At 37.9% G+C, this 25995-nt stretch overlaps 1 protein-coding gene across 4 annotated transcripts in view; it reads left to right on the top strand.

The window, feature by feature from the left end:
• LOC115254207 (protein nubbin) overlaps window positions 1-25995 on the top strand; it is a 475087-nt gene that overhangs the window by 1676 nt on the left and 447416 nt on the right. The window lies entirely within an intron of this gene.

Genomic DNA, 25995 nt, shown 5'->3' with positions numbered 1-25995 from the left:
CATGCACTTTTCCTGCCCACTCAGAGGGATTGTCCTTTTTCGACCCCTTCCGTTCCATATTCCTCCCGGTGGTGGGCCCCTACCGACCGGCTTTCGTGCGGATGGAAGAAGTGAACGATCGGTTGACGTCTCAAAGGTGGCAATCCAAAGAGGGTAAGAAAAATCAACAGATTAGACAGAAGTCATACGTGATAAGAAAATCAAAAGTTGATTTGTATGAAAACAAATAACGTCAGCAATAGTGTCAGTTGCAATGTGCAGGTGTTCAACGAACAGACCGTCGGTACATTTTTTTTTTCAATTCATCCGTCGGATTTTTTTTATCCCTGATTTTTCCATAATGTCGTATAGTAAACAGTTACATCCAAGTTCACGTGTCAAAGAAAAAGCGATTAAGCGTTACTTTGGGGAAGAAATATCAACTTTTTGTTATACATACTCATCATTAGCAAAATATGAAAAATACTTGCTTTACTTATTGTTGTCTCTAAGCAAACAATCTAAAATACAAAATTTTGAAATGAGTGGAACTTTCTTGATAAATTAAGCAACAGTTTTCTTTGAGCGTTCAATATATCTGCATCATAATTAGGCCGGAACAAATCTCATTTTCTTCTTTTGTCACTTTGATCGCTGACTCGTCAAGGGGGGGATGATAAATAAAAAATGTATTTGATGAAAAATTACCCAAACAATTAGACAAAATCATCAAACTTATCGGATTTGTTAAGAAATTTTCTCGGTGACTCTAATTTCACTTAAAAAAAATTAAATTTCTTAAATAATTTATTTATGTCCCCCTCAAAATGTCGAATACCGACCCAAATTCTCCGAGGGGGCGGTGACATAAGAGAAAATCGAAATTTGTGTCAGCCTTATGCTGGATCGAAAAAAATGTAATGTTATTTACAAAGCACGATAAAACTTGCATTTCTTTATTGTAAAATATTGCATATGCCATAACTTGGAGCCGGTCATTTTTGTGATCTTGCCCCAACGTACCCGTGTACAAGTAAAAGTTGCATGTTCTACATTTTTAAAACAATTTCGCAAGCAGTAAAAGTTGAAAAATTTAAAATATTGTTATTATTTTTTTTTTGAACCCATTGCATTGGTAACTTCAAGCACTTATATGAACAACATATGTTTGAGTTCAACATATAATTCTAAAGGCCTCTAAATTTGAATTAGTCGTCAAAATTCTTACAAGTTTATTAATTCTTTGATACATTTTGGTTTTTTAAATTCGGTTTACCACGGCCAATGCCCCAATACGCAATTGAAGTAAAAGATTACTTTTAGCGAATCGTTAGTTTTATTTACAAAAATCTGTATTTCTTCTACAATTTTCGATTACATGTTCGTTTATGCAACCTTTTTTTTGCGATGTCATATTTAATTAAAACAGTGATTTTTAAGCTCACATTGTAACTAGTTTCCATGCCTCAATGTTTCTCATGACAAACCAAAGATCGAAATAAATATTTCGATCATTTTATGTATCAATTTTTATATACACACTTAGAAAAATCACCGACTTTGGTGATACCTTACCAAAATCTCAACCGTTAAGTTTATTTTACCGGAAAATATCAATAAAGTTAGTAGTTTTTACCGAACTTCGTTAGAGTTTGACAGACAAACGGTAATATTTTACATTTAAATTTGTTTTTTTTTTAGGATTTCGGTAAAATACATTGCCGAACGCTCAAGAGTTGAGATTGCGGTAAAAATTAGCGAACGCGACTAGCTGTGTATAGTTAGGGTATGTGTACTATTCCTTGGCCTAATATGCCAGCCGCCTTGACAATTTTGACCATAACTCGTGAATTAATAGCACGAGAAATAATGTGTTGACCATATCACGCACTCTAGGCAGTGCATGATTCTCCAATTGGAAGTAAATTAGCGTAAATATTCAAGAACTTACTTAATTACGCCGAAAAGATTCGATGCGATGGTATGCAACCCTTGTCTACGGTACAAAAATTGGCCTATTAGTGGATACAACGTTGGCCTATTGCTTTCCAAGCGCTAGAACCACCTATTCTCTCATTTTTTAATATTTTTGCTGAAGTATTATCACTGTTTGCTCACCAATCTTGCTTTCAAATTACATTTTCGAAGCCAAATTTTCACAAAACTATAAATAAATCACTTAAAGTTCTTTCTTAATTTAGTAACGAAAACAACGCAAGCCTATTATTGTGTTATATTTCTACAGTCACCGCATACAAAATCTTCTTCCTGTTCGTTCTTTCTAGTTCATTCGCAAGCAATGTTGTTGACGTCACTTTTCTTTGTTGCTGACGTTACTTTACTGATGGGCCAAGATTTGGGTACATAGTGAAAAAAATGTCCTCAATATTCGGCCCACATTTAATTTGTGAAATAGTTATTTTTCGTTGAAAACAAATACAAAAGTTCAAAATAATGTCTTTGACCGTCGCATAAAATGTTCAGTTATCGAAAAGTCATTTCAAAATGTTCCAGAATTATACTACTCACTAAGCCGAAGAATCATGGCGTCTACAAAAGCTAAACAAAGTGACATTATCTTTCAATTTTTTTGCTCCATAGTGCTAAAATTGAAACGAAATGTTACAGTTGTTTGGCGCATAGCTTTTCCGATCTCCAATTATGCCTGTTTGTTTGAGTTTTTGGTGAACGTTAAGATAGGCCGGGACTATGCCAACGAAGCATCCCGATACCCTATATATATTCGTTAGGCCTAGCCCAATTTTGTCCAGTTTTCTCCGAAACTGTATATTTTTTTGGGATTTTAAGAGGATTTCTATATTAATTTGCATTAGCAAACGGATAGAAAAAACATATTGTTTATGTCACAGCTGAAAATGGTGAAGAAATAGAACATTTGTCAGCACGTGTGTTTCAAATTTTAGAATTAAGTACATAATATGTTAAAACTTTCAAATTTTAAAACCAATCCAAGACGACCTTTTTGTATTGTAATCTACATTATAAATTTCCTCGTTAACCATTAATTTGATAGATTCGGAAGTGTTGCTATATTGTTTTCACATGCTTTGCAAAGAAATATGACGTGAGATCGAACACGTTTTAACATTGGTTGAAAATTTATGGTCAACAGTATTTTTTTCGAAAGAGACAAACACAAACTACATTTGTAAAAGATGTTTTTTTTTTTAATGACTTCCACTATCTTCCAGGCTTCATTCTTGTTGGAATAACGCTTAACTTTGTAAGAAATGACATCTGAAATATTGAAATTTCCAGCATGATCTACTTGCCTGCTAATTTAAACGTTCTCCTAAAATGAATCATCTAAAAACAAGTGGGATTTCATAGTTAGACATATTCATTATTCATTTTGTCAGATTCAATGAATATAAAGTTGCTCGTTTAACTATTTCATGTATTTTTGTTTTAACTTCTTTTCTGAAATGAACAGATTGAAGTAATTTAATTTTTTTTTCACTTGATAGTCTCCTTATTGCTTATGCTAGTTATGCTAGTAATATACCTTAATATTTCAAAAGCATAACCCAAGTAACCACAAGCATTGTATCATAACATTAATTTAATCGTATTATAGTTCAGCTAATGCAAGATAGCTTTTTTTCTACACCTGCCAAGTAATAAAGCGTTTAATCTACATTATGAAAGCATTGAAGCATTATGGGATTTTGAAAGTTCGGTATAGTTCTATGAGGACGTTGTTTAGTGCTTCATTGCATTTCCATGTTAAAAGCTTTATGGCAATCAATAATGCAAGGATTTATTACTTTATATATGCCTTCACTAATGCTTTCATCGTTGTAAACAGAAAAAATATCTGTACAACCTTTATAAAAACACAACCATTCAAAAGAGAAGAAAAACAAACCCAAATTTTCATGGATTGCTGCGTAGAACTTGGATTATCATGCTCAGATGTTGCTGTTTGAAAATTTATATAGTGTGTGTGTGTGTGTGTGTTTTTTTTGGTTTCTGGTTGGGACATGAAGACAATCAGATGCTGAGGGAACAAAAATTATGCGGGGTTCCTTATTTAACATAGTGCCCCGGATTTCATAAAATAAATGGTAGAAGTGAGCACGTATGGATCAAGGCGACGATGGATCGAGTGATGTGCGTAGTTCGAGTATCAGGGACACTCTCGAGTCCCTTCGAATCTCGCAGAGGGTTACGGCAAGGTGATGGTCTTTCGTGCTTGCTGTTCAACATTGCTTTGGAGGGTGTAATAAGAAGAGCGGGGATAAACACGAGTGGGACGATTTTCACGAAGTCCGTTCAGCTGCTTGGTTTCGCCGATGATATTGATATTATTGCTCGTAAATTTGAGACGATGGCGGAAACGTACATCCGACTAAAGAGGGAAGCCAGGCGAATCGGATTAGTCATTAATGTGTCGAAGACAAAGTACATGATGGCAAAGGGCTCCAGGGAGGAATCACCGCGCCCGCCACCCCGAATTCATATCGACGGTGATGAAATCGAGGCGGTTGAAGAATTCGTGTACTTGGGCTCACTGGTGACCGACGACAACGACACCAGCAGAGAAATTCAGAGGCGCATTGTGGCAGGAAATCGTGCCTACTTTGGACTCCGCAGAACTCTACGTTCGAATAAAGTTCGCCGTAACACGAAGTTAACCATCTACAAAACGTTGATTAGACCGGTCGTCCTCTATGGGCACGAAACATGGGCCCTACGTGCAGAGGACCAACGCGCCCTTGGAGTTTCCGAACGGAAGGTGTTGCGTACCATCTACGGCGGAGTGCAGATGGAAGACGGGACTTGGAGAAGGCGAATGAACCACGAGCTGCATCAGCTGCTGGGAGAACCAACCATCGTCCATACCGCGAAAATCGGGAGGCTACGGTGGGCGGGTCACGTCATCAGGATGTCGGATAGCAACCCGACTAAAATGGTTCTCGAGAGGCATCCGACCGGTACAAGAAGACGTGGTGCGCAGCGTGCTAGGTGGGTCGAGCAAGTGGAGGACGATCTGCGGACCCTACGCAGAGTGCGGAACTGGAGACAAACATCCATGGACCGAGTGGAATGGAGGCGGCTACTATGTACAGCAGAGGCCACCCCGGCCTTAGCCTGACCGGTAAGGTAAGGTAAGAGCACGTATGGAAACAAAAAGAGCAGAATCAACATAGACTAATTTATATCTTTATATTACACAGCGCAACATTTTTTTTTGTCTCAAGAGCAAACTTATGTGCCTCTGACAGATTTTGGGCCGCTGAATCCGAATCCGGACTCAGATTTGCTCCAACACGTCACAATTTTAAGCTATACCTCAATTTATAGGGCAAAATATGCGATTTTCGACTGCAAGCCATTAAGCATGGAAATATTTTGTTTAAGCAATCAAAAGGTAAATTGATCAATTACCATCTGAATTAACGACTCATGTAAAATATTTCGTTTTACCAAATCAAATTTGATAGATTTAAGTATTTTATGTTAGTATGTAAACTTGCATGCAACTTTTGGAGGGTTACTTGTATGGGAAATATCGTACCTAAAATAAATTGCTGAAAACTATCAAATTCGATTTTGTAATATGAAATATTTTTCATGAGTCGTTCATTTAGGTGTTAATTGACCAATTTACCTTTTGATTTCTTAAAAAAAAAATTCCATGCTTAATGGCTTGCAGTCAAAAAATCCCAAAATCGCATATTTTACCCTATAAATTGAGACATAGCTCAAAATGGGGACGTGCTGGAGTAAATCTGAGCCCGGATTTGAATTCAGCGGCCCAAAATCTGTCAGAGACACATAAGGCGCCGTCCACAAATTACGTAACGCTTTAGGGGGAGGGGGGGAGTCCGGCCGCACGTTGCGGCCCATTCAAAAATTTTAGGGTTTTCATACAAAAAAGCGTTACGGAGGGGGGAGGGGGGGTCCAAAAGTGCCGATTTCAGCGTTACGTAATAAATGGATGCTGCCTAAGTTTGCTCTTGAGACAGACCAAAACTTAATTTTTGTTACGCTGTGTTATCTTCGTTTGTAGAATTAATCGGTTCTGTGATCGCTTGTCATCAGAGTGAGAGTATCGGAACAGGTATGAGAAGATAAAAATAGACAGAAAAATAAAAAAAAACTTTTTTTCTTTTGTTGACATGATGCCTTAAGTATGTATTCCATACTATTTCATTGCATTAGCTATATAGTACAAGCATTTTATATGCTTTAGCAACCACCACAGTAAAGCTTGCTTTAAATCAACAATAGTAGCGCCACTTTCGACTTTAAGCCTACTTTAATGGTACTTATTGATTATTATTTATTGATTATTATTTATTTGTTTATTTGGAGCAGGGAAAAGCCCCTGGGAGTGTATTCCTTTCGAATTCCTTCTCCCAAGGGCGTAAAACCTTCTCTTCTTTTCAAACATGATACATTATATGGATACACTTCCAGTGAGATATGTGTTTTCTCTTTGAAGGAAGTGCTTTCTATGCTACTTTACAGTACTATAATATTTTTAAAAACTACAGTAATTATGTATTGCGTGAACGATGGCATGATGTAGATGATGGGCGGTTGGCGGTGAGTGGCAGGCGTGGCGGTGGGCTGCTGATTGTGGCGATGGTGGTGGGAGGCGGCTGGAGGCGAGACTTATATGACAAAACAACTTTATATCGCATGTCACATAATATCCTATAAAGCGAAATTATTGCTCTATAGTGGAGCGGACCTGGTGTGATGGTTGGAACACTTGACTATCATTCAGGAACTTTGTCCTGAAAATTCATTCAGAAATTTCTGTCCTGGATTGCTCTGGATGTTCCTTCTGTGAACATTGCAGAAGTTCCTTCTAGGATTGCTTCTTATGAGGATTCCTTTATCCGATATTCAGAGGATACATCCAGAAGTACCTTCGCGAATTCCTCCCAATAAACCTTCTACAGTTGTTCCAGATTTTTCCTCTGAGATTAACCCGCCCAAGTAACAATTCCATCGCTGATTAGTTTTGTTTGATTTTTATTAATGTTTTATTACAGCAATAATTAAAACTCCCGGTTTTATGACTGCTTTTATGAAAACCATTAATAAAATGTTTTATAGTATACTTAAAGATATCTATAAAGACAGATTTTAAGAGTAAACAAAACTTTCCGATATGTAAACCTTCTGGTAATCATTATTACCGCAATAAAACTGTTAAAACTCTCAACAGATGGCGATCCGTTCGATTAGTAACGACATCTGTTGGTGGAAAAGCAGAAACTACGACACTGCTAGGTTTATTGCGGTCATCATAAAAGTAAACTTGCTTTCGTTTTATTTTCGCTGATTATGGTCGTCGCCATATTGGAGAATTAGCTTACGTGAATGAAAAATAGTTAATTTTGCTTAAATTAGCAATGAATTGATAGTTTGCAACCATTTTCATAACATGCTCACATAAATAAACTGTCTCTGCTGAGTTTTCTTGTGATTTGGGATAGTTTTACTAAATTCACAAATTGATTTATTTCATTCCAAGATGATAATATTCACTATTTTCGAAGCGCATTAATTTTATGATTCTGCAACCCCAATATTCACGGTAAATTCAAATGCGCATAAGCCTACCAACACAATAACTACTAAAATACTACTTTGAAATAATCACTTTCTACTTACGAATGATGTATCTTCCTGAACTTTACGTACCATCGAAGAAGCTTCTCTGCATCTTGAGCTGTCATAGCTTTTGTTGAAAAAAAAAAAAAACAACAACAATCGAGAATGGGAAATATTTCAACTAGGTTTTAAAACGGGTTTATTGCTACTCTTAATGAGGTTTGCAAAACCTCTCCGAGAGTGGTCCACTTAGCCGGAAGATACTCTTAAAGAGGTTATCAAGAGGTTTTGATGTATGATTCAGTTTTATTGCAAGTTTTATAAAGTTAGTCATGGAGATCTCTTGTAGAGCCGAACAAAACTTAAAATGTTACTTGGGCGGGAGCGGACGCGTTGTGTACTACGTACATTGCCCAGAGCTTGAGCGCTGGGGTAGGTCGAAGACTCGACTATTTGAGGATTAAGCAGGAGTTCCATCTGGGTTTCCTTTTTGGGATTCGTCCAGGAGATTCTTCCGTGATTTCTTTGGGAGTTTCTTCTGAAATCCTTCAAAGAATTCATTTCAGGAGCCCTTCAGGAGGTCAGACATTTCTGAAATTTGTCAACGAGTTTAGGGGTTCCAGGTATTCCTTCTAAGATTCATTTGAGGTTCGTTTCTGGGACTCTTTTCTACCGTTCTTTCTGGGGTATATCCAGCAAAATCTTTCTGAATTTTTTTCGGAACTTTTTCGGGATTCCTCTAGAATTTTCAAAAGATCATTCACGGCTACTTCGCATAGTTCTGTCTGAGATTCTTCCGAGATTGCATCAGGAATTCCGAAAGTTCACTCGAGATTATCCTCGGGATTCGTTTGAAAGTTCTTTCCGAGATTGCTTCCGGAACTAATGTCAAGATTGATTCAGGAACTTCAAGGTTTCATAAAAAAAATCCTGATTTTCCTAATGAGATCAACCATGAGCTCCTTCTGAGATTTCTCCAGTAATTCATTCCGAGCTTCATTCAAGTAATTCTGGCGAGATTTTTTCATGAATTTTGCTTAGAGCTAATCCAGGAACTTTTTTGGGTTTCTTCTATTAACTATTTACAGAACTTTTCAAGAAACTCCTTCCGGGATTCCTCCAGAAGTTGCTTATGCAGTTTTTACACATTTTTCTAGAAATCGTTTAGAAGTTCATTCAAAAATTCTCACAGATGTAACTGATAGTAATTCTCCAAGAGCTTATTACGGAACTCCTTCAGGAGTTTTTTTTAATTCTCAGAGGGAACGTCAGTTCCTATTGAAATTTCTCCTGGAGTTCTGTTTTTGATGAGTTTGCTATAAAATTCCTACAAAACTACCTTGACTTCCTCCAACGCTTTCTTCGGAAATTCCTCCTTTCAGGTTTTCTCCAATAGTTGTGCCAATATTTTTGTTCTGGCAATTCTTTTTGAATAAATCCCGTTGAGAGTTCTTGGAGGAATATATGTAAGAATTCCTGAAGGAGTTCTAAATTGAACCTGAAAGGTATGACACTGGACTGAAAAAAGTGCGGATTGGCTGTTTTTTCACACAAAATGTTCAATTTTGACGGATTGAGCCTCAGCTTATAGTGCATCATAGTGTTGATCTCAAAGTTTGACTGGGTATTCATAATAATTTGAAATTTGATCTGTGAAAAATAAGTCATTTCTTTGCAAAACTCCCATTTCTGAAAAAAGCTATTTTTTTCACTATTTTGTAGACGAATTGTTTTTAGTAAACAGTTTGCTTAGACAATTTATGTATTTTGTAAGACTGATAAACTACAGACAAACAGACGTAACACTTGCGAAATTTCCATCGACCACGCTTTAAACGATCATTTTAAATTTTCACAGTTGTGACTTTCCCAACCAGAGGCGCGCGCATCGTTTTTCTATGCGTTTGACGTTTCACACTAGCGCTTTCTGTTGACGATATTGCACAACACAGTGATTCGTGCTACTTTTCCACCAGGTGATGGTAGTGTGAAGTGGGCGATGGCTTTCCATGAAAATCGTTCAAGGTGTTACGTGTGTTTGTCTGTCTGTCTAAACTTTGCAGATGAACATATTGGTTACAACATTAAAATTAAAAAAAAAATATCACAGAATCCAAATCCAGCTTAAATGTAAAGTCAATCTGTGTATTAGAGGCTGATATTCAGAGCTTTAAAATTGTAATTTTTTTATGGAAATCGACCAATGAGCTGTGGATTTCATCTGAATGAACTCTAAATAAATCCCTGAAAAACAATTTTGAAAAAAAAAAAATCTCCTAAAATTGTTTAGAAATTTATCTTTTCATTTTTTTTTGTTTCCATTGACTTTTTTAATTATTACGCACCTTAATCTCTCCTGCTATAATAACAACCGGATTCTCAACAGAATTTCCCTTCAAAAATTAAACCAAATGCCTTCAGATCGTAGTGGTAAACAGTGGAATAAGAATCCCTAATTAATCCGTCAGTCTTCAAACTCTCCACTTCCTCCAGATATGAGTATCAAATATTCCAAATATGACCATGATTTCCCTACAGTTGCTTGCAGAAATGTTCTCCGGCATCGCCATCAAATTCCCATAGAAATTCACTCAAAGCTTTTTGAGGATTTTTTTAAGAAACTCACAAGTAATTTCACAAGATTGTTCACAGGACTTAAAGGGAACCCCAATCTTATGAACCTTAGATCCTATGTACTTACTTGATACTTGATGGGTTATAACTTGCAGAAGTGAGTCTACGACGATTGAAGCCACTGGCCTCCGTCGTAGAAGCCAATCGCTTCCAATCGCCCTGAATATGGTTTTATTTTAGCTTGTTGTTCCTCCGGCGTTCTATACCAAAACTTCCGCATGCCATTTTCAAGTTTAGCAAAGCCATCTTAACTAGGAAACCCTGACCGGTTGAATTCTACCGTAATCCTAATTGCAATCCCTTTGCGAATAAGAAATAATTCAGTTTATTACATAATTCGCGATTTTTAGAGTTTGATTGTTTTCTCTCTTTGCCAGGATTGTATTTATTGACACAACATCTATCGTTTACAGTTATGTTTTTAATCCTTAATCACTTAACCTTAAACCTATTTTTTTAATTCTTCAATCACTTAACCTGATTTACAGCTCTATTGTACAATAGGGCACTGCGTGAGCGATTCCAATTGGAAGCTGTACTTACACTTTGTACGGCGCCTACATGTATTCTATTCTAATTGAATTACATCCAACTGGTTGCCGTTGCGCTGCTTTCACTTTCTACCCCATTATGGTAGAATTATAAGCATGAGGATGTTGGTGTGTGATTGTTGGTTGTTCCCATTTCCAGTCCAATTGGGGGTCGATTATGGGTTGCCGTTCGCCGATGTCCAAGTATCCGGGTCAGTTTGAGCCATGGGCTCACAAGAGGGTTAGTGTCAGCTGCTCTCAGGCAGTGTTGAGAATACTCACTTACAAGAGTTATACTCACTTGCTTCTGTCTCAGTCCAGAAGCATGCTATCAAAAAATGATGTTTGAAGGGCCTTTAGAATGTAGTTTAATCTAAAAGTTTGCCGAATAAAGTAAAGATCGCAGACGCATATCAAAGTTGTGAGAGAGCTGTGAGTACGAGGTGAGTAAAATTCGTGTGATTTATGAGTATTCCCAACACTGCTCTCAGGGGGAAAGAGCAATTGCCGAAAGTGCCGGGGCTGGGATCGAACCCATGACCATCTGCTTATAATTTAACTCTATTATCATCTAAGTAAAATAACGCATGATTATCTTACATTTTAATTTATAATAACGGACTTTGTTATAATCAAACTTTCTCACAGACCGATTCCATCAAATATATCTCAATAATACAAAAGTACTAACTTTAAGCAAGTAAGTGTTTATTTGTTAGAAGTAGATCACAGGAACTTCTGCGCAACAAAATCCTGCGCTGCCGTGACTCTTCTGTGACAAGTGTGTTACTTGGGTATAGCAACAGCCGTTGATATAATTAAGTTATGTTTTTGTTATGCCTTTCTGATCGGGATGGGCTCAGATGAGCGTCAGTACCAGCAACTGACAAAAGTACCAGGGTTTGTTGTGGAGCGAACCTGGTGTGGTGGTTAGAACACTTGACTATCACGCCGAGGACCTGGGATCGATTCCCACTCCCGACAAACTTACAAAATGTGGGTTTCTCCTTCGGGAGGGAAGTAATGCATGGGTCCCGAGATGATCTAGCCGAGGGCTAAAAACCTCGTTAATATAGATAGACAAAGAAGTGCCGGGACGGGGAATCGAATCCATGACCCTCTGCTTATGATGCGAACGTGTGGCCACTTGCGCGACGGTCCCCGCCATGCAGGATAGCGAAAGCAAGCTTTAATATAGCTTAAATTATTATTGCTTTTTTCTTCGACGAAATGTTAGAAGAACATCTCAATAACAATTGGACGTATTTGTACAGAGTTTGGTATTGATGTGGTAAATCAACAAATTACTTTGAAAATAACCGAAGAACATGCTTTGATATTGCATCAGAGATATCAAATAAATGTAGCATTAAATAGCAAGAAATGATATAATTTTGTTATTCAATATCTACTGCATAACAACTACAGCACTTGAAATTTTAGGTATGTATTCATTGTTGAAATTACAAGACTAGTTATTTCTGAGGTGCTATTTATATACATTCATTCGTTTTTGCTATTTTTTTCTTTTATTAGCACCTAGCGAAGGGCATATCGAGGTATAATGGTCTTTAGGAATAATACCTAGATATGTTATTCAGTTGTTATACTCTCCTGTTCGTGTTTTGAATCACTTTTAGGATTGAAATAACGTTTGATTAGTTTCTGATCAACCTACTGTTGCAAGTATGTATGTGAATATCAATCAATATCAACAATTCAGCCGTAATCTGTTATAACTCTTAGAACAAATGTAACTCGACCCACGATACGTCTGCCTCATACACGTTAGTTGTCTTCTACCGAAAGCATGTCTCCTCCCCAGAACCATCACATATCCACTACCTAAGCGTTATGTCGAGAAGGACAGCGAGGACAAAAACGCAGATATTTATTGGTGATAATATTATACGGCGCCGCATTGCAATCTCCGTGGAACGTCTGTGTTTCGAGAATGTTGTTGGTGCTAGGTATTATTACAAACCGTACACCGCCGTACAATAATGCAAGGGGCACGACGATGCAATTTGCCTTTCGAGGGCGCCAAAATTGTTTATTTTTAACCCATTATAACGCGCGGTCACACTCGCGGCATGGCGTTGCGATGATGGGATGTGTGGGTGGCGAATAGGGCGAATATGCGACCGACGTCGCGTTTTCAGCGTTTGGAATGCGAATGCTATGCTCTCTGCCTTTGGCCTTTTAGGTACCGACTTGCTGCTCGGTCCAGTTTGCAAGAGGCGGCTTCTCCGAGGCGCATTTCCACTGAACCGAAAAGCACAGAAGCAATGCAATGGAATGTCCCGAATGCCGGTGGTCGGGTTTTAATAAATTTCCTACTATTGAATGTAATTATCAATTAAACAGTAAACAGATACAGCAGGACAACGCCAAAAACGGACTCGCGCTGCTCGTATTTCGATAAAAGACGGCAAAAGTTGGAATGGAAACAGAAGCGACCCGATTGTTGTAATTATAATTTCTCGCACAATAATGCGCGCTGATCTGATTAAACGGTTCGGAACGTATGGCTGCCTTTCGCATAAATTAGCATACGCGAAATGGAGCGCATTGTTTGCAGCGCATAACCCCCAGTGGCCTTTCGATTAACGGCTTCTTCCAATCCGGAGCCGGAGTGCGAGTTAACATAATAAAAGTCCAAATCTTATCATTCAGATTGCCGGGGAACATTCTCTCTGTCGAACATCCTTCGGCAATCTTTCGTGGGCCACCAACCGACCAACCACCAAACATACCTACAGCAAGCACTCTAAATTGGCAACCACATCTGCTGCTGCTGGCTGGCTGCTGCCGTGTGGCGTTTGATGACCGGTGCGATAGAACAATACACGCTCAACTGACAGAATCAGGAGCAACTGCATGTAGCCAAAGTGCAGAAAGGGTATCTCGCCCTCGTTGGGAAGCTGAGGTAAAATGCGCCTGTCTTTAAATGGCCTTGGATGAGAATTGAAACATTACCAAAATGAAAAGCAAAGCAATGGCTAAAATTGAATATGAAGTTGAATTCAACCGAATCGTTTCAGGTTAAAGTGAAATCTGTGATATTCTTGTATTTTTGACAATCTTGTTTAGTCTAGTTTTAAAGTTGAATTTTAAAACTGTTTTGAATTATTCAGCATAGTTGGCAGTTTGTTGTTTTCTTTGAATATGTTTCATATAAGGATTTTCAAACATATTGATATAAGATTTGAATTTGTTTGAATTTTTTTTCGCAGTCCGGCTAATTGAACATCCGGAAAACTGGAAACTGGAATATCAAATCAGAAATACTGGAAACACTAGGTAAACGAGGTAAAGTTATTTACAATGTAATTTAACCTATTCTCGCCTGCAGTAAAGTCTACACTCCAGTGTTCTGGAATAAAATGAGATGTTTCTACTTTAAATGTTCCACGTTGGCACCCCATCTTGGATGTCATTCTTGGAATCCACAAGAATTTCATCCGGGATTTCACCAAGAAATCCCTCGCGATTTCTCCACAAATTTGTTCCACGACTTCTCCAGGAGTGTCTTCTAGGATTCCCAGGGAGTTCTTGATGTGATTCATCCGGGGGCTTATTTGGGGTTACTTCAGAAGTTCCCTCTGGGGTTCTTCTAGGAAGTCCTTAAGATGTTCCGTCTGGGGTTCCTCCAGAGCTCTTGCCAGGATTCCTCTAGAAAGTACTCCCGAGATTTTTCTAGGATTTTTTAAGGAATAACTAGCTGAGACTACTCTAGGAGTTTCTAGATTATTTCAAAATTCTTTTTAAAATGTCTTTTAAAATTAATTCTAAGATTCCTCCAGGAATGCGTTCTAAGATTAGCCCAATCAATTTTTCCAGACATTTCCAGGATTTTTTTCCGTGATTACTTTACAAATTTATTATAGGATTTCCTTCTGAGATTTCTCAGTAAGCTCCATCTAAGATTTTTTGGGGTTCCTTCAGAAGATCCCCCTGGTATTTCTTCTGAAATTCCTAAAAGGTTCCTTCAGGAGCTCCTTCCAAGATTCCTTTAGAGATGCCTTCTTGGATTTCAAGGGATTCTCCTTATATATGTAGTTTTTTGCCTTTCTCGTACACCAAGGTATACCGAAAGGCTATATGTTCACTCCAAAAATGAAATTTTGATAGAGCCCCCGGAGGGGCAAGCTTCATATACCAATCGACTCAGCTCGACGAGTTGAGATGATGTCTGTGTGTGTGTATGTGTGTGTGTGTATGTGTGTGTGTGTGTATGTGTGTGTGTGTGTGTGTATGTATGTGTGTGTATGTGTACAAAAAAAGGTCACCTCACTTTTAGACAGTAAATATCAACCGATTTTAACGATCAACGGCTCATTCGACGCAGAATCTGGTCCCATTGTTTTCTATTGAAAATGGTTCGGATCGGTCTAGCCGTTCCGGAGTTATGTCCATTTTGGTGTTCCGGATCGGTACCCCTGGAAGGGGACCGACATGAACATGCAACAAACCCATGCATGCGACCCATCAAACCACGGCATTTACGATTATCTGATGAACGGTGAGCAGGAAAATAGTCGCAGACCATATCTGAACCAGTAATGTTCCAGAACCGGTTCTGGGTGCCCTGCCGGAAGTGGCCAAATATCAAATTGAACAAAACTCATGCATGCGACACATCAAACAGCGGTTTTTTCGATAATCTGATGAACAATTAGCAGGAAAACAGTATTAGACCACATCTGAACCGGTAATGTTCCGGAACCGCTTCCGGATATCCCACCGGAAGTGGCCAAATATAAAAGTGAACCAAACCCATGCAGGCAACACATCAAACAGCGGAATTTTCGATAACCTGATGAACGGTTAGCAGGAAAACAATATTAGTCCATATCTGAACCAGTAGTGTTCCGGAACCGGTTCCGGCGGTCCCGGCGGATGTGGCCAAATAAAAAAGAGTACCGAACCCATGCATGCGGTACAACAAATAACGGCTTTCCTGATAACCTGATGACTGGTTATCAAAGAAATAGGTTAGGACCACATTGAAGACAGCCGCTTGTATTCCGCAACCAGTTCCGGGTGTCGCGCCGGAAATGGACAAATATAAAAGTGAACCAAACCCATGCATGCGACACATCAAACAGCGGCATTTTCGATAACCTGAGAAACGGTAAGCAAGAAAACAGTATCAGACCATATCTGAACCGGTAGTGTTCCGGAACCGGTTCCGGGGGTCTCGACCGATTTGGCCAAATATAAAAGAGTATCAAACCCATGCATACGATACAACATATAACGGCTTTTCTGATAACCTGATGACTGGTTATCAAAGAAATAGGTTAGGACTACATTAGGGACAGCCGGTAGTGCCGTAACCAGTTCCGGGTGTCCCTCCGAAAGCGGCTAAATATATGCGACAGAGCAAAGCTAGGATTTTTTGATAACCTCATAAACGTTATCAAGCAAACAGGTTCAGACCGGTGAAAAAATGTTTTACGCATATGGTCAAATCTCAACCGTTACGTAGTAATTGAACTTTGCATGTTTTTGACTTTGCTTATCTCAAACTGGCTATAACTTGAAAATGGTCAAACTTATCGCATTTGAAAGATTATTAAATTTGCTACCAAAAAAGATCTTGGAATCTATTTGTTTAGTTAGATAGCTAAAGCTAAAAAGCTCGAAAGTAATGTTTTGCCTTTCTCGTACACTTAGTGTACAGAAAAACTATATGTTCACTCAAAAAACGATTTTTCGAAAAAAGGCTCGGAGGATCAAGTCGCATATACCAATCAACTCAGTTCAACGAATTAAGATTATGTCTGTATGTGTATATGTATGTATGTATGTTCGCAAAATAAGTTCACTCACTTTTGAGGTACTTCCCATTGGCCGATTTATCGGATTATAGCTTGAATCTAACTGAAATTGTTTGCTATTAAAAATGGTCCAGATCGGCCAAGGCGTTCCGAAGTTATGGCCATTTCAGTGATCCGGACCAGCACAGGTAGAATTGGCCGTATATAAAACTGAACTAGTCCCATCATGCGATACATCATGGTTGGCGAGTTTTGTGCGGAAATCAACACTGGAGACCAGAAGCTCCACTAAAACGTAAGATGGCGGTTCCGAATTCAAAATCGCGGCTCTTTAATGGAGTTTTAGGGGCTGAAACAATGCATTTTTGGTATACTTGGTATGGGGATGATTTCTGGATTCCAAAAATGGCGACTTGAATATCCAAGATGTTGGTCCAAAATCAATATGGCGGCTGTTTAATGAAGTATATTTTTCGTAGGGAAGATGCCTGGACGCCAAAAATGGCGACCAGAACATCCAAGATGGCAATCTTAAATCCTAAATGGCAGCTTCGAATTCAAGATAGCGTCTTTTGCTTAAGAGTTTGAGGCTCAAACATTAAAAGCCAGACAAACGATATGATTTCTGGTATCATGAAATGGATTTCTGTTAATTGTATGAAAGTGCGATATACATCAACATTCGCTTGATTTTTATTGAAATGGGGTTTCGAAGGCACGAGAAAGGCGCCATCACCGCTAGGTGGATTAATTAGGGTTTTTATAATGTCTTCAGAAGTTTTTTTTTACTTCCAGATTATTCCTAAAAAATATTTCTGGAAATTTCAGCGATTTTTCCCGGGGTTCCTCCAGGAACTCTCTCGGCATTGCGTCAGGAAGTCGTTCTAGAATCAGGGATTCCTTCCAGGAATTGCATACAAGATTCCTCCCAGAGTTCCTTCGGGGATTTCTTTCAATAATCCCACAAAAACTTTCTCCAGCATTCTTCTAGAAGCTCCTTTCGGGATTATTTCAGGAAAAACTTCTGAGATTGCTTCAAAAATTCCTTCCGGGGTTACGGTAACTCCACCGGGATCTCTCTTCCGGGATTCCTCCAAGAATCACTTCCGAGATTTCTTCAGGAACTACTTCCAGGAATTTTCGGGAAATCTTTCAATGAAGTTCCTACAGGATTTCTTTGAGGAAATACTCCAGCAAGTTGCTACTTATTTTCCTCCCACAGTTTATTTTGGGATTCCATATTCTTAGGAATCCCTTCTGAAAGTCGAAAAAACTTTTAAAGACATTCCAAAAGAAGCTACTAGAAGAATCTGGGATGCGATTCCTAGAGCATTCCCAGAAATCCTTGAGAAATCCGGGAAAAAAATCCTTGAAGTCCCAGAAGGAATCTCAGATGAGATCCTTGAAAGAATCCTGGCAGAGGTTCGTGAAGGAATCTCAGGCAGAACATTTAAGGAATCTCAGAAGAAATTCTTGGAAGCTGTTGGAACCGGCATTTCATTACAGAGTCGGAAAAATACTTTCAGGATTGTTCCTCACAAATTTTCCTGGATTCCTGAATTCCGACCTATTTGTCCTGGAGCATTTCACGGGGATTTTATAGAATTTCTATTCAGAATTTATTCCAGAGGTTTTCTCGATGTTACTCCCAGAGCACCACGCGGGATTTTTGCCGCAGTTCCTCCTGTATTTCACCCAAAGAAGTTTTCGTGGGATTTCGTCCAGGGTTTATACCGGAAAATATAAAGGAAATCCTCTGTCGCTCACGACATTTCTCAGATGATGTTGTGTAATTTATTTAGAAGTTTTTCTCGATGTTATAAACGATGTTCCTCTCGGGATTTTCCAGGATTTGATATATGAGTTATTTCTATGAGTGTACAATTAGTTTTATGTGTACTTTATAAAAACCAAAAATTCAAAAAAAAATTAAAAAAAAAAATACATCATTACTAGAATTTCTCCATGGATTTCTGCCGAAGTTCCTCCTGTAATTTGTTCAAGGAAATCCAGGAGCTTTATTTTATAGTTTCATCCGGGATTTCCTAAAAAGTTTCGCTCGGGACATTTCCTCAAAATTCTCTCAGAATTTCTCCTTAGGCGAAACTGGATGCATTTCCTTATATTTTGGTTTTTGTTTTTTTTTCGAATAACGAAGCAATTTTTTCGTATCCGTTTAAAGGAAAGATCAAGCTATCTCCTGAGTTTATTTCCTGCTGGAAAATATTTTGCGTTTTCTACAAAAAACCTTTTTAAACAAAATTAAAAAGAAAAGATTTTTTGAGAACAAAACGAAAAACACTTTCTATCGGTAAAACAAAATTTCAGGAGATACCTTGATCCTTTCTCTTAGTTCAAAGTGTGGTAGAAACCGATTTTGAAAATATTCAGCCAAAAAATGATTTTTCTTTTTTTTTTGTGAATTTTAACTTAGGCTAATTCTTCACACACCAAAAAAAAAAAAAGGAAATGTATCCAGTTTCGCCTTAAGGTTTTAAGTACTATAGCTTCTTCCGGATTTTTTTAAAAGAACTTTCTTGTCTATATGAAGAGAAACGGTGTTGCTCTTAGAATTCGTCCTTAGCTCCTTCCGGAGGTATTTTTTTTATTTCTACAGAAGCTTCTGTTGATATTTCTCAAACATCTTTACGAGATTTATTTCAGAAGTTTTTCTAGGTTTTTCTCCTTTTCGTGTTCATGATTCCTTGCCGCTTTATAGGTTTTATCGGGACTATTCCCAAAGTTCTTCTCAGAACCACTACCGAAAATTGTCCTGGTGTTCTGAATGTTCCTGCGCTGATTTTTCCAGGAGTTTTTCTCGGAATTCCTCCTAGGATAACCTTCGAGAATGTTTTAAGAAATTCTCAGAGAAATGTGGAAACGAATCCATGTAAAGAATCCGGAAAACCTTTTTGGAGAATGCTTGAAAAGAACTTGGGAGAAAATCCCGATAAAATCTGGGATGTCTCGAAAAAAAAAACTGGGAGTAGTCCTAGGACGAAACATTGAAACTCGAAGAGAAAATCAGAAAATTTTAGGAAGAAATCCTAGATGGAACTACGGGTGAAATTATGTGAGAAATTTCAAGAGAATTATCGAAAAACTGTCTGGAATAAATCCCAGAAAGAACTTTAGAAGAAACTTGAAAACTCACTTAGAGAGATTACTGAAAAAAAATTTTGATACATTTTTTAAAGATTTTCGGAAAGAAGATAGCATATTGGGACCGCTGGAAGAAATCTCGGGATGTCTCTTGCAGAGACCCCAAAAAAATCCTACAGAAATCCTATGAAGAACTTTGTTTACCGGAATCAACTCTCAGAAATCTCGACACTGTAAAAACCCTTGGAATAATTTCTGTTGCAAATACGAAATTCAGAAAAATAACCTGAGCAATCATCCAAGTTAAAAACATTAGTGAATTCCGTGTTATCTACGAAAGAATTCAATAAATGCGTGAGGAAATAAAGGAGGAATCCTGAATGAAATTCAAGGAAAAATCCAGAGACAGAATCTCCGGAGAAACACTCAGAGGAATTTCAGAAGGGATTCGGGTTAGATTTCCAAGCAAATTTATAAACAAATCTGTGTAGAAGTTTTTTTATCCCTGAAGGTTTTCTGCAGACTTTACTTGTATCCTTCGGATGAGCAAGGATAATCGGTACCGCTAGTTTTTAGAAATTGTTAATAGTGCTTCGTAATTTCCGTTTTCCGTAAGATTTTCATCGGAATACCTATGTTAATATATCATAGTAGTAAGCTTTTAGGCTCATTACTCAAAACTAGCGGTTAATACAAGATTCACTCATACCGAATGCTTTGTTTATAGTATATTTGAAAGTTGTAGTGCAGTACTAAAACTATACTAAACTTATAATCAATACTTTTTGTTCATATGATCCAATGACCGTGGCATTAAAAAAACTTCGCTGCTCAACAAAAGAGGCGGTAGATAAGTACCTTCAGTAGCATGATGGGCAAGAAAGAGTGATCCACGAAGACGCCAACTTCAACCATCTGTGGGAATCAATCCACACAGTGGTGACCACAGAATCGCGGGAAGTGTAGGTACTACTCAAAGACGATTCAGAAAAGGTTACTCCAGGAATGTTTCAGAAGCAGAATGTTGACGTCTGCCACCTGACAAGATAGAGGATAGTCCAAGGAAACAAGAGCAGCTGAAAAAAATATTATTAGTGGAATGAATAACCTGTACTAGTAGCGGTGATGAGTATGCCATCATTATGGAGGCTCAAACAGTTTGAACAGAATGATATGCAAGAATTTTACGAACTTGTCCAGGGCGTTTAGAGAAAAACAGCGTCGTCTAGCGTCATGTCATGTGCAATGATCGAGAAGGTGATTTTTTATTTTTCTTTTTATTTATAAATTTTTACTTAACCCGTTAACGCCCAAGGTGTCTCACAATTTTAATCTCCAAATAAATTTGTTATCAAAGGTCAAGTTCCATAAAAATAAGCATGATTTGATGAAAAAAATGGAAGTCTATGGTGTAGTTCCAAAAATAATTCTTCATTGTAGGTCCTCAATGTCTGATAATTTTCTCGAGTTCCATTTCAGCCCAACTTTTACGCTATTGTTATATTCTGATCCGTATAGATACAGTACAGCTCTAAACAAGTGAGAGAGATGATAACCACGCAAAAAGAATAGAAAAATGACTTTTAAATTGGTACAGAAATATAACCCGATAAACGCCTAAAAGTATGCAATGCATGATTCTTGTAATTTCATGTAATTTCGACTGCAGTGTTCAACATTTCTCATTTTTTTACACAACTCAAACAAAGAGAGCTCACAATGTGTGGCATAAGCAAACGTTAAAATGCTGTAGAAGTTAGATTTTACACAGATAATGATTTCTAATAAAGTAATTGAGTTGCTCCTTAGCACCCCACAAACTCTCTTTACGTACTCTCCATACGTAAACTTTTCAGAAGTTTTTCATATAAAATCGTACTGTTCCATTTAATTTGTATCCTTTGACAGATACGTATTTCGACCTCAACTATAAGGTCGTCTTCGGTGTCTCATATTTATAGGTACATATTCCACTAACACGCCCAGGTTCATCATCATTCCATATTTTGATATAAAATTTCAACCAGATATACTCGACACGGCTTCTCCACTTATTTTTGTACTACTCCATGATTGCTTATTCGTGAACAATATGTGAGTTTTATGGTGTTATTTTGGGCACTATCCAAGTTACATAGAAAAGAAAATATAAAATCCTCGAAGGAATCCCGGGAGGATTTACAGAAGGAATTCTGAGAGGCTTATCTGGTAGAGTTCTTAGGGAATCTCTACAAGAATAATTGGTTATCAAAATGTTACTAGGGTAAGGACGCTTAACGTTTTATATTGGAAGCGCATTCGTGTGAAATACTCATCTCAATATTTACATTGGGACGGATCGTTTCACCCTGGTGACGCCTTTTATGTACAATTCCCTTATTTTGCCAGCGAAGTGTGCAAAATTCCTCTAAAAGGAGCACTTTTTACGTCCAACAACTGCAACGGTAACAGCAGCAGCAGGAGCAGTCAGATCGTGGTATCGTGTCGAAAATGCGATATCCAGTACACACACATTTCTCGCCCTACTTCTTCCGCCCACGAGAATCCGACGACGACGCGACGGCTGCTTGGATCATTGGTTCGGTTCAGAAAGACCACCGCACCGGACGGACGGAGGATGTTTGGCGGGAAGAACTCCCGAAACCAAAGCATGCCATCGCCGCCCCATGCCGTGCTACCGAGCGAGCGAGAAATGCGCCTCACGGCACTGCACTCACTACTGACCGGCCATCATGCCATGCCAATCCGTATCTAATCGCAAGTACAACCGAACCTTTTACATTTATATGTATCAAAATTATAAAATGCATCAGCATTAATTTCAATTTCATGTTACGGTAGACAAAGCGGTCACAGGGTTATCCAAATCTTCGGAATTATATACCGACAATATAAAATTGGCCGAGCAAGTTAATGAAAGCCTTTACAAATGAATCATTTTATTTACACTCAGACGCACACTTCGACAAGGGATGGGGAGATGTGGTGGGGTCGGTGAGGGTGACTGAGTGGAGAACTGGTAGGTCAGGGCCACAAAACAGAATGAGCAAAGGAGCCACCTTTGCGGGATTTTGTGTTTGGGATAGCTCACTTTACTCCTTGCCACTGGCGAACTACCGATCTGGATCGGGGATGGGTGCATGTTATGTACATTTATTCCAGGGATCGGAATAATGCAGTTCGGATCAGTTGGTGGTGGTGGAAGGTTTCGATTTCTGGCTGTAAAAAGTGACGTGTTCTGCTCTAGACTAAAAGGAGGTGGTATCTTTCGATAAGGATACGGATTTCTTTTATATATAGCAACCTAAATTGAATATTTTTGCCTTTGTCGTACATTTAGTATACTGGATACCCTAGTAACATTTTTTTAGGAAAATAAACTATTAGATGTTCTTAGACCCATAATAACACCAATATTAAAGTTATTAAGTTGTATGCTAACTTTAGAAACCCCTTCAAGACTAATTGGTCATCACGCAAAATTTGTTGTTCCGTGTAAAAATAAACCATAGTTACAATATTTCAAACTTGGTCATTTTGTTTGTTCGATCAATTGTGCACTACAATGTACACTGGCGTAGCAAGTAAAACGATTCCTATCTTAAGCGATTTACAGTACGCACTATTGAGATGTAATTTAGCGTCTTATGTGACTTAATAGTATTAATGAAAAAAAAACGATTTAATCCACCTATGGTGAACAGAACCCTTCTTACACTTATTAAAACTATTGTTCTATTATTTGTATTTAACATATTTATTTTGTGTGATGGACCAAAAGTTCTAGAAAATATTGTGGATTTGGCGTCTAGTGGATTGGTTTCCAAAATAGCATCATGGACCATGGACTATACTACCAGAAATGCCAGACACCTTCTAGAATCTTGTGTGAAATTTAGAAAAATAGCTTACATATTCTGGAATATTGTATCTTTTGTTAACTGCCAAAAGATCTTGAATCGATTAACAAATGGATAAGAAAATCAGCGAGATACACTTTGCCTAATATCTCTTAATCAGTCGAATAAATTAGCTCCAAAGTACTTGGTATTTATGGTTATGGTGTAAAAAGGACAAAAATTATATTTCTACTATGTTAATCAGTTAGCCTAGTGGTTAAGGCTATGGTACGCCAATCCGGAGAGGGCGGGTTCGATTCCCGTTCCGGTCGATTCCCTGGGCATAGTGTATCATTGTACTTGCCTCACAATATACAAATTCATGCAATGGCGGACAAAAAAGCCCTTCAATTGATAACTGTGGAATTGCTCAAAGAACACTAAGTTGAAGTGAGGCAGTGGGGAGCAGTGGGGAAGCAGAGCCACAAAGATGAAGAAGAAGAAGCTAATCAGTTTTGGAATTAGCTAGTTATTTTGAACTGGACCATGCAGTTTTCCCACAATATATAAATTCAAAGCTTTCATTTAACATATTGTTAGTTTTCATAGAATTCCTGTTTATTTATAGTTTATAATTTTATTGAAAAACATAACCTGGTAGTATACACTTTATATGAGGTCTGCATTATTTATTGAACAATAATTTCCTATAGACTGATCAAAAGCTCATGCAAGATAACAAGCAAAAGTAATTATAAAAAAAGGAATTCATTGAAATACTCTTCGAAAGATATCTCAGTAACCAAATGTCCAATCAAAATAAAATTTCAGGGCCTTTTACAAGGATACTGTAGCTTTCATTTGGTGCTAAGACAACCCAAATCGGTTGACAGACGGCTGAGATATTTATTATGATACACTTGGTCAAACATCTCAAAAAGTTTAGTTGTATAAATCCTAAGTACCCTTCGAAAGTTATCTCTGTAACCAAAAGTCCAATCCTAATAAAATTTCTGGGCAGTCTACTAGGATGTTGTAGCTTTTATTTGGTGCCAAGAGAACCCAAATCGATTGACACACGGCTGAGATATTTAGTATGATACACTTTGTTAAAAATCTCAAAAAGTTTAGATGTATAACTCCTAAGTACTCTTCGAAAGATATCTCAGTAACGAAATGTCCAATCGAAATAAAATTTGAGAGCGTTCTACTAGGATGTTGTAGCATTCTTTTGCTGCCAAGAGAACTCAAATCGGTTGACAGACGGCTGAGATATTCATCAATATGCTAAATGTCAAAAATCTCTCAAAAAGCAACCTATATTACTTCAAAATACTCTTCGAAAAATATGTCGGTAACCAAATGTCCGATCGTTATAAAATTCAATAGGTTTCTAGGATGTTGTAGCTTTCATTTGCAACCAAGAGAATTCAAATCGGATATCAGACGGCTGAGAAACGTGCGTGACTTTTTTTGTAACATACGCACACACACAAATACACACACACACACACACACACACACACACACACACACACACACACACACACACACACACACACACACACACACACACACACACACACACACACACACACACACACACACACACACACACACACACACACACACACACACACACACACACACACACACACACACACACACACACACACACACAAACACACACACAAACACACACACACACACACACACACACACACACAGCCATTTGCTCAGTTCGTCGAGCTGAGTTGATTGGTATATGAGACTCGGCCCTGCAGGCCTCGGATCGAAAGTCGATTTTTCGAGCGGTATTTATACCCTTCTTATGGGTGTAAGAAGGGTAAAAAGCAATTCTTGTGGCCTCAATTCAGAATTGATAACCTTCGGACTCACGCGCTGCACTTGACACTTAAGGTGAAACTGGAACCATTTTATCATTTCTTGGTTTTTGATTTTTTATTAAAGAATGAAGAAATATTTTCAAAATCGATTTTATACACATGTAGAAGAAGGATCAACATCCCAAGTAACAATGATAACTGAACAGTGTGAGTAATAGCTGAACAATTGTTGGTTAATGGTGTCAATAGCTGAATAAGATAAAACTATATTTAGAAGCGCGTAATCAATATCAAATTATTACCTGGGGTATTCCCTGATCTTTTTTTCTGATTAAAAATATATTTCATTTTTGCAAAAATAACGAAATTTTGTTTAAAAAGAACTCATGGAGGAACCCATGGAGAAATCCTTCACGCAGAAATGGCGATTGTTTAAAACAATAAAACGCATGGCTGGTTTTCAAACTGAGAATTTACTTATTCCGAAGTTATATTTAATTGTTTTCATTTAGAGTTTATCGATAAAAACAACCGATTACCATCATTTCATATAATGTCAAAAATTTCGTTTGTTTCAACAAAAAAAAAACCATAAACATGGTCCGAAAGCTCTCACACATCTATAAAATGCTTACCCCAACATCGCCACAACGAAGAAGGTGCAGAAAATCCATCACACCAA

This window comes from Aedes albopictus, chromosome 3 (assembly GCF_035046485.1).
Source record: "Aedes albopictus strain Foshan chromosome 3, AalbF5, whole genome shotgun sequence".
Taxonomy (NCBI): Eukaryota; Metazoa; Arthropoda; class Insecta; order Diptera; family Culicidae; genus Aedes; species Aedes albopictus.
Note: the sequence above shows the minus strand (reverse complement) of the source record. Positions and strands in the feature narration are given on the sequence as shown.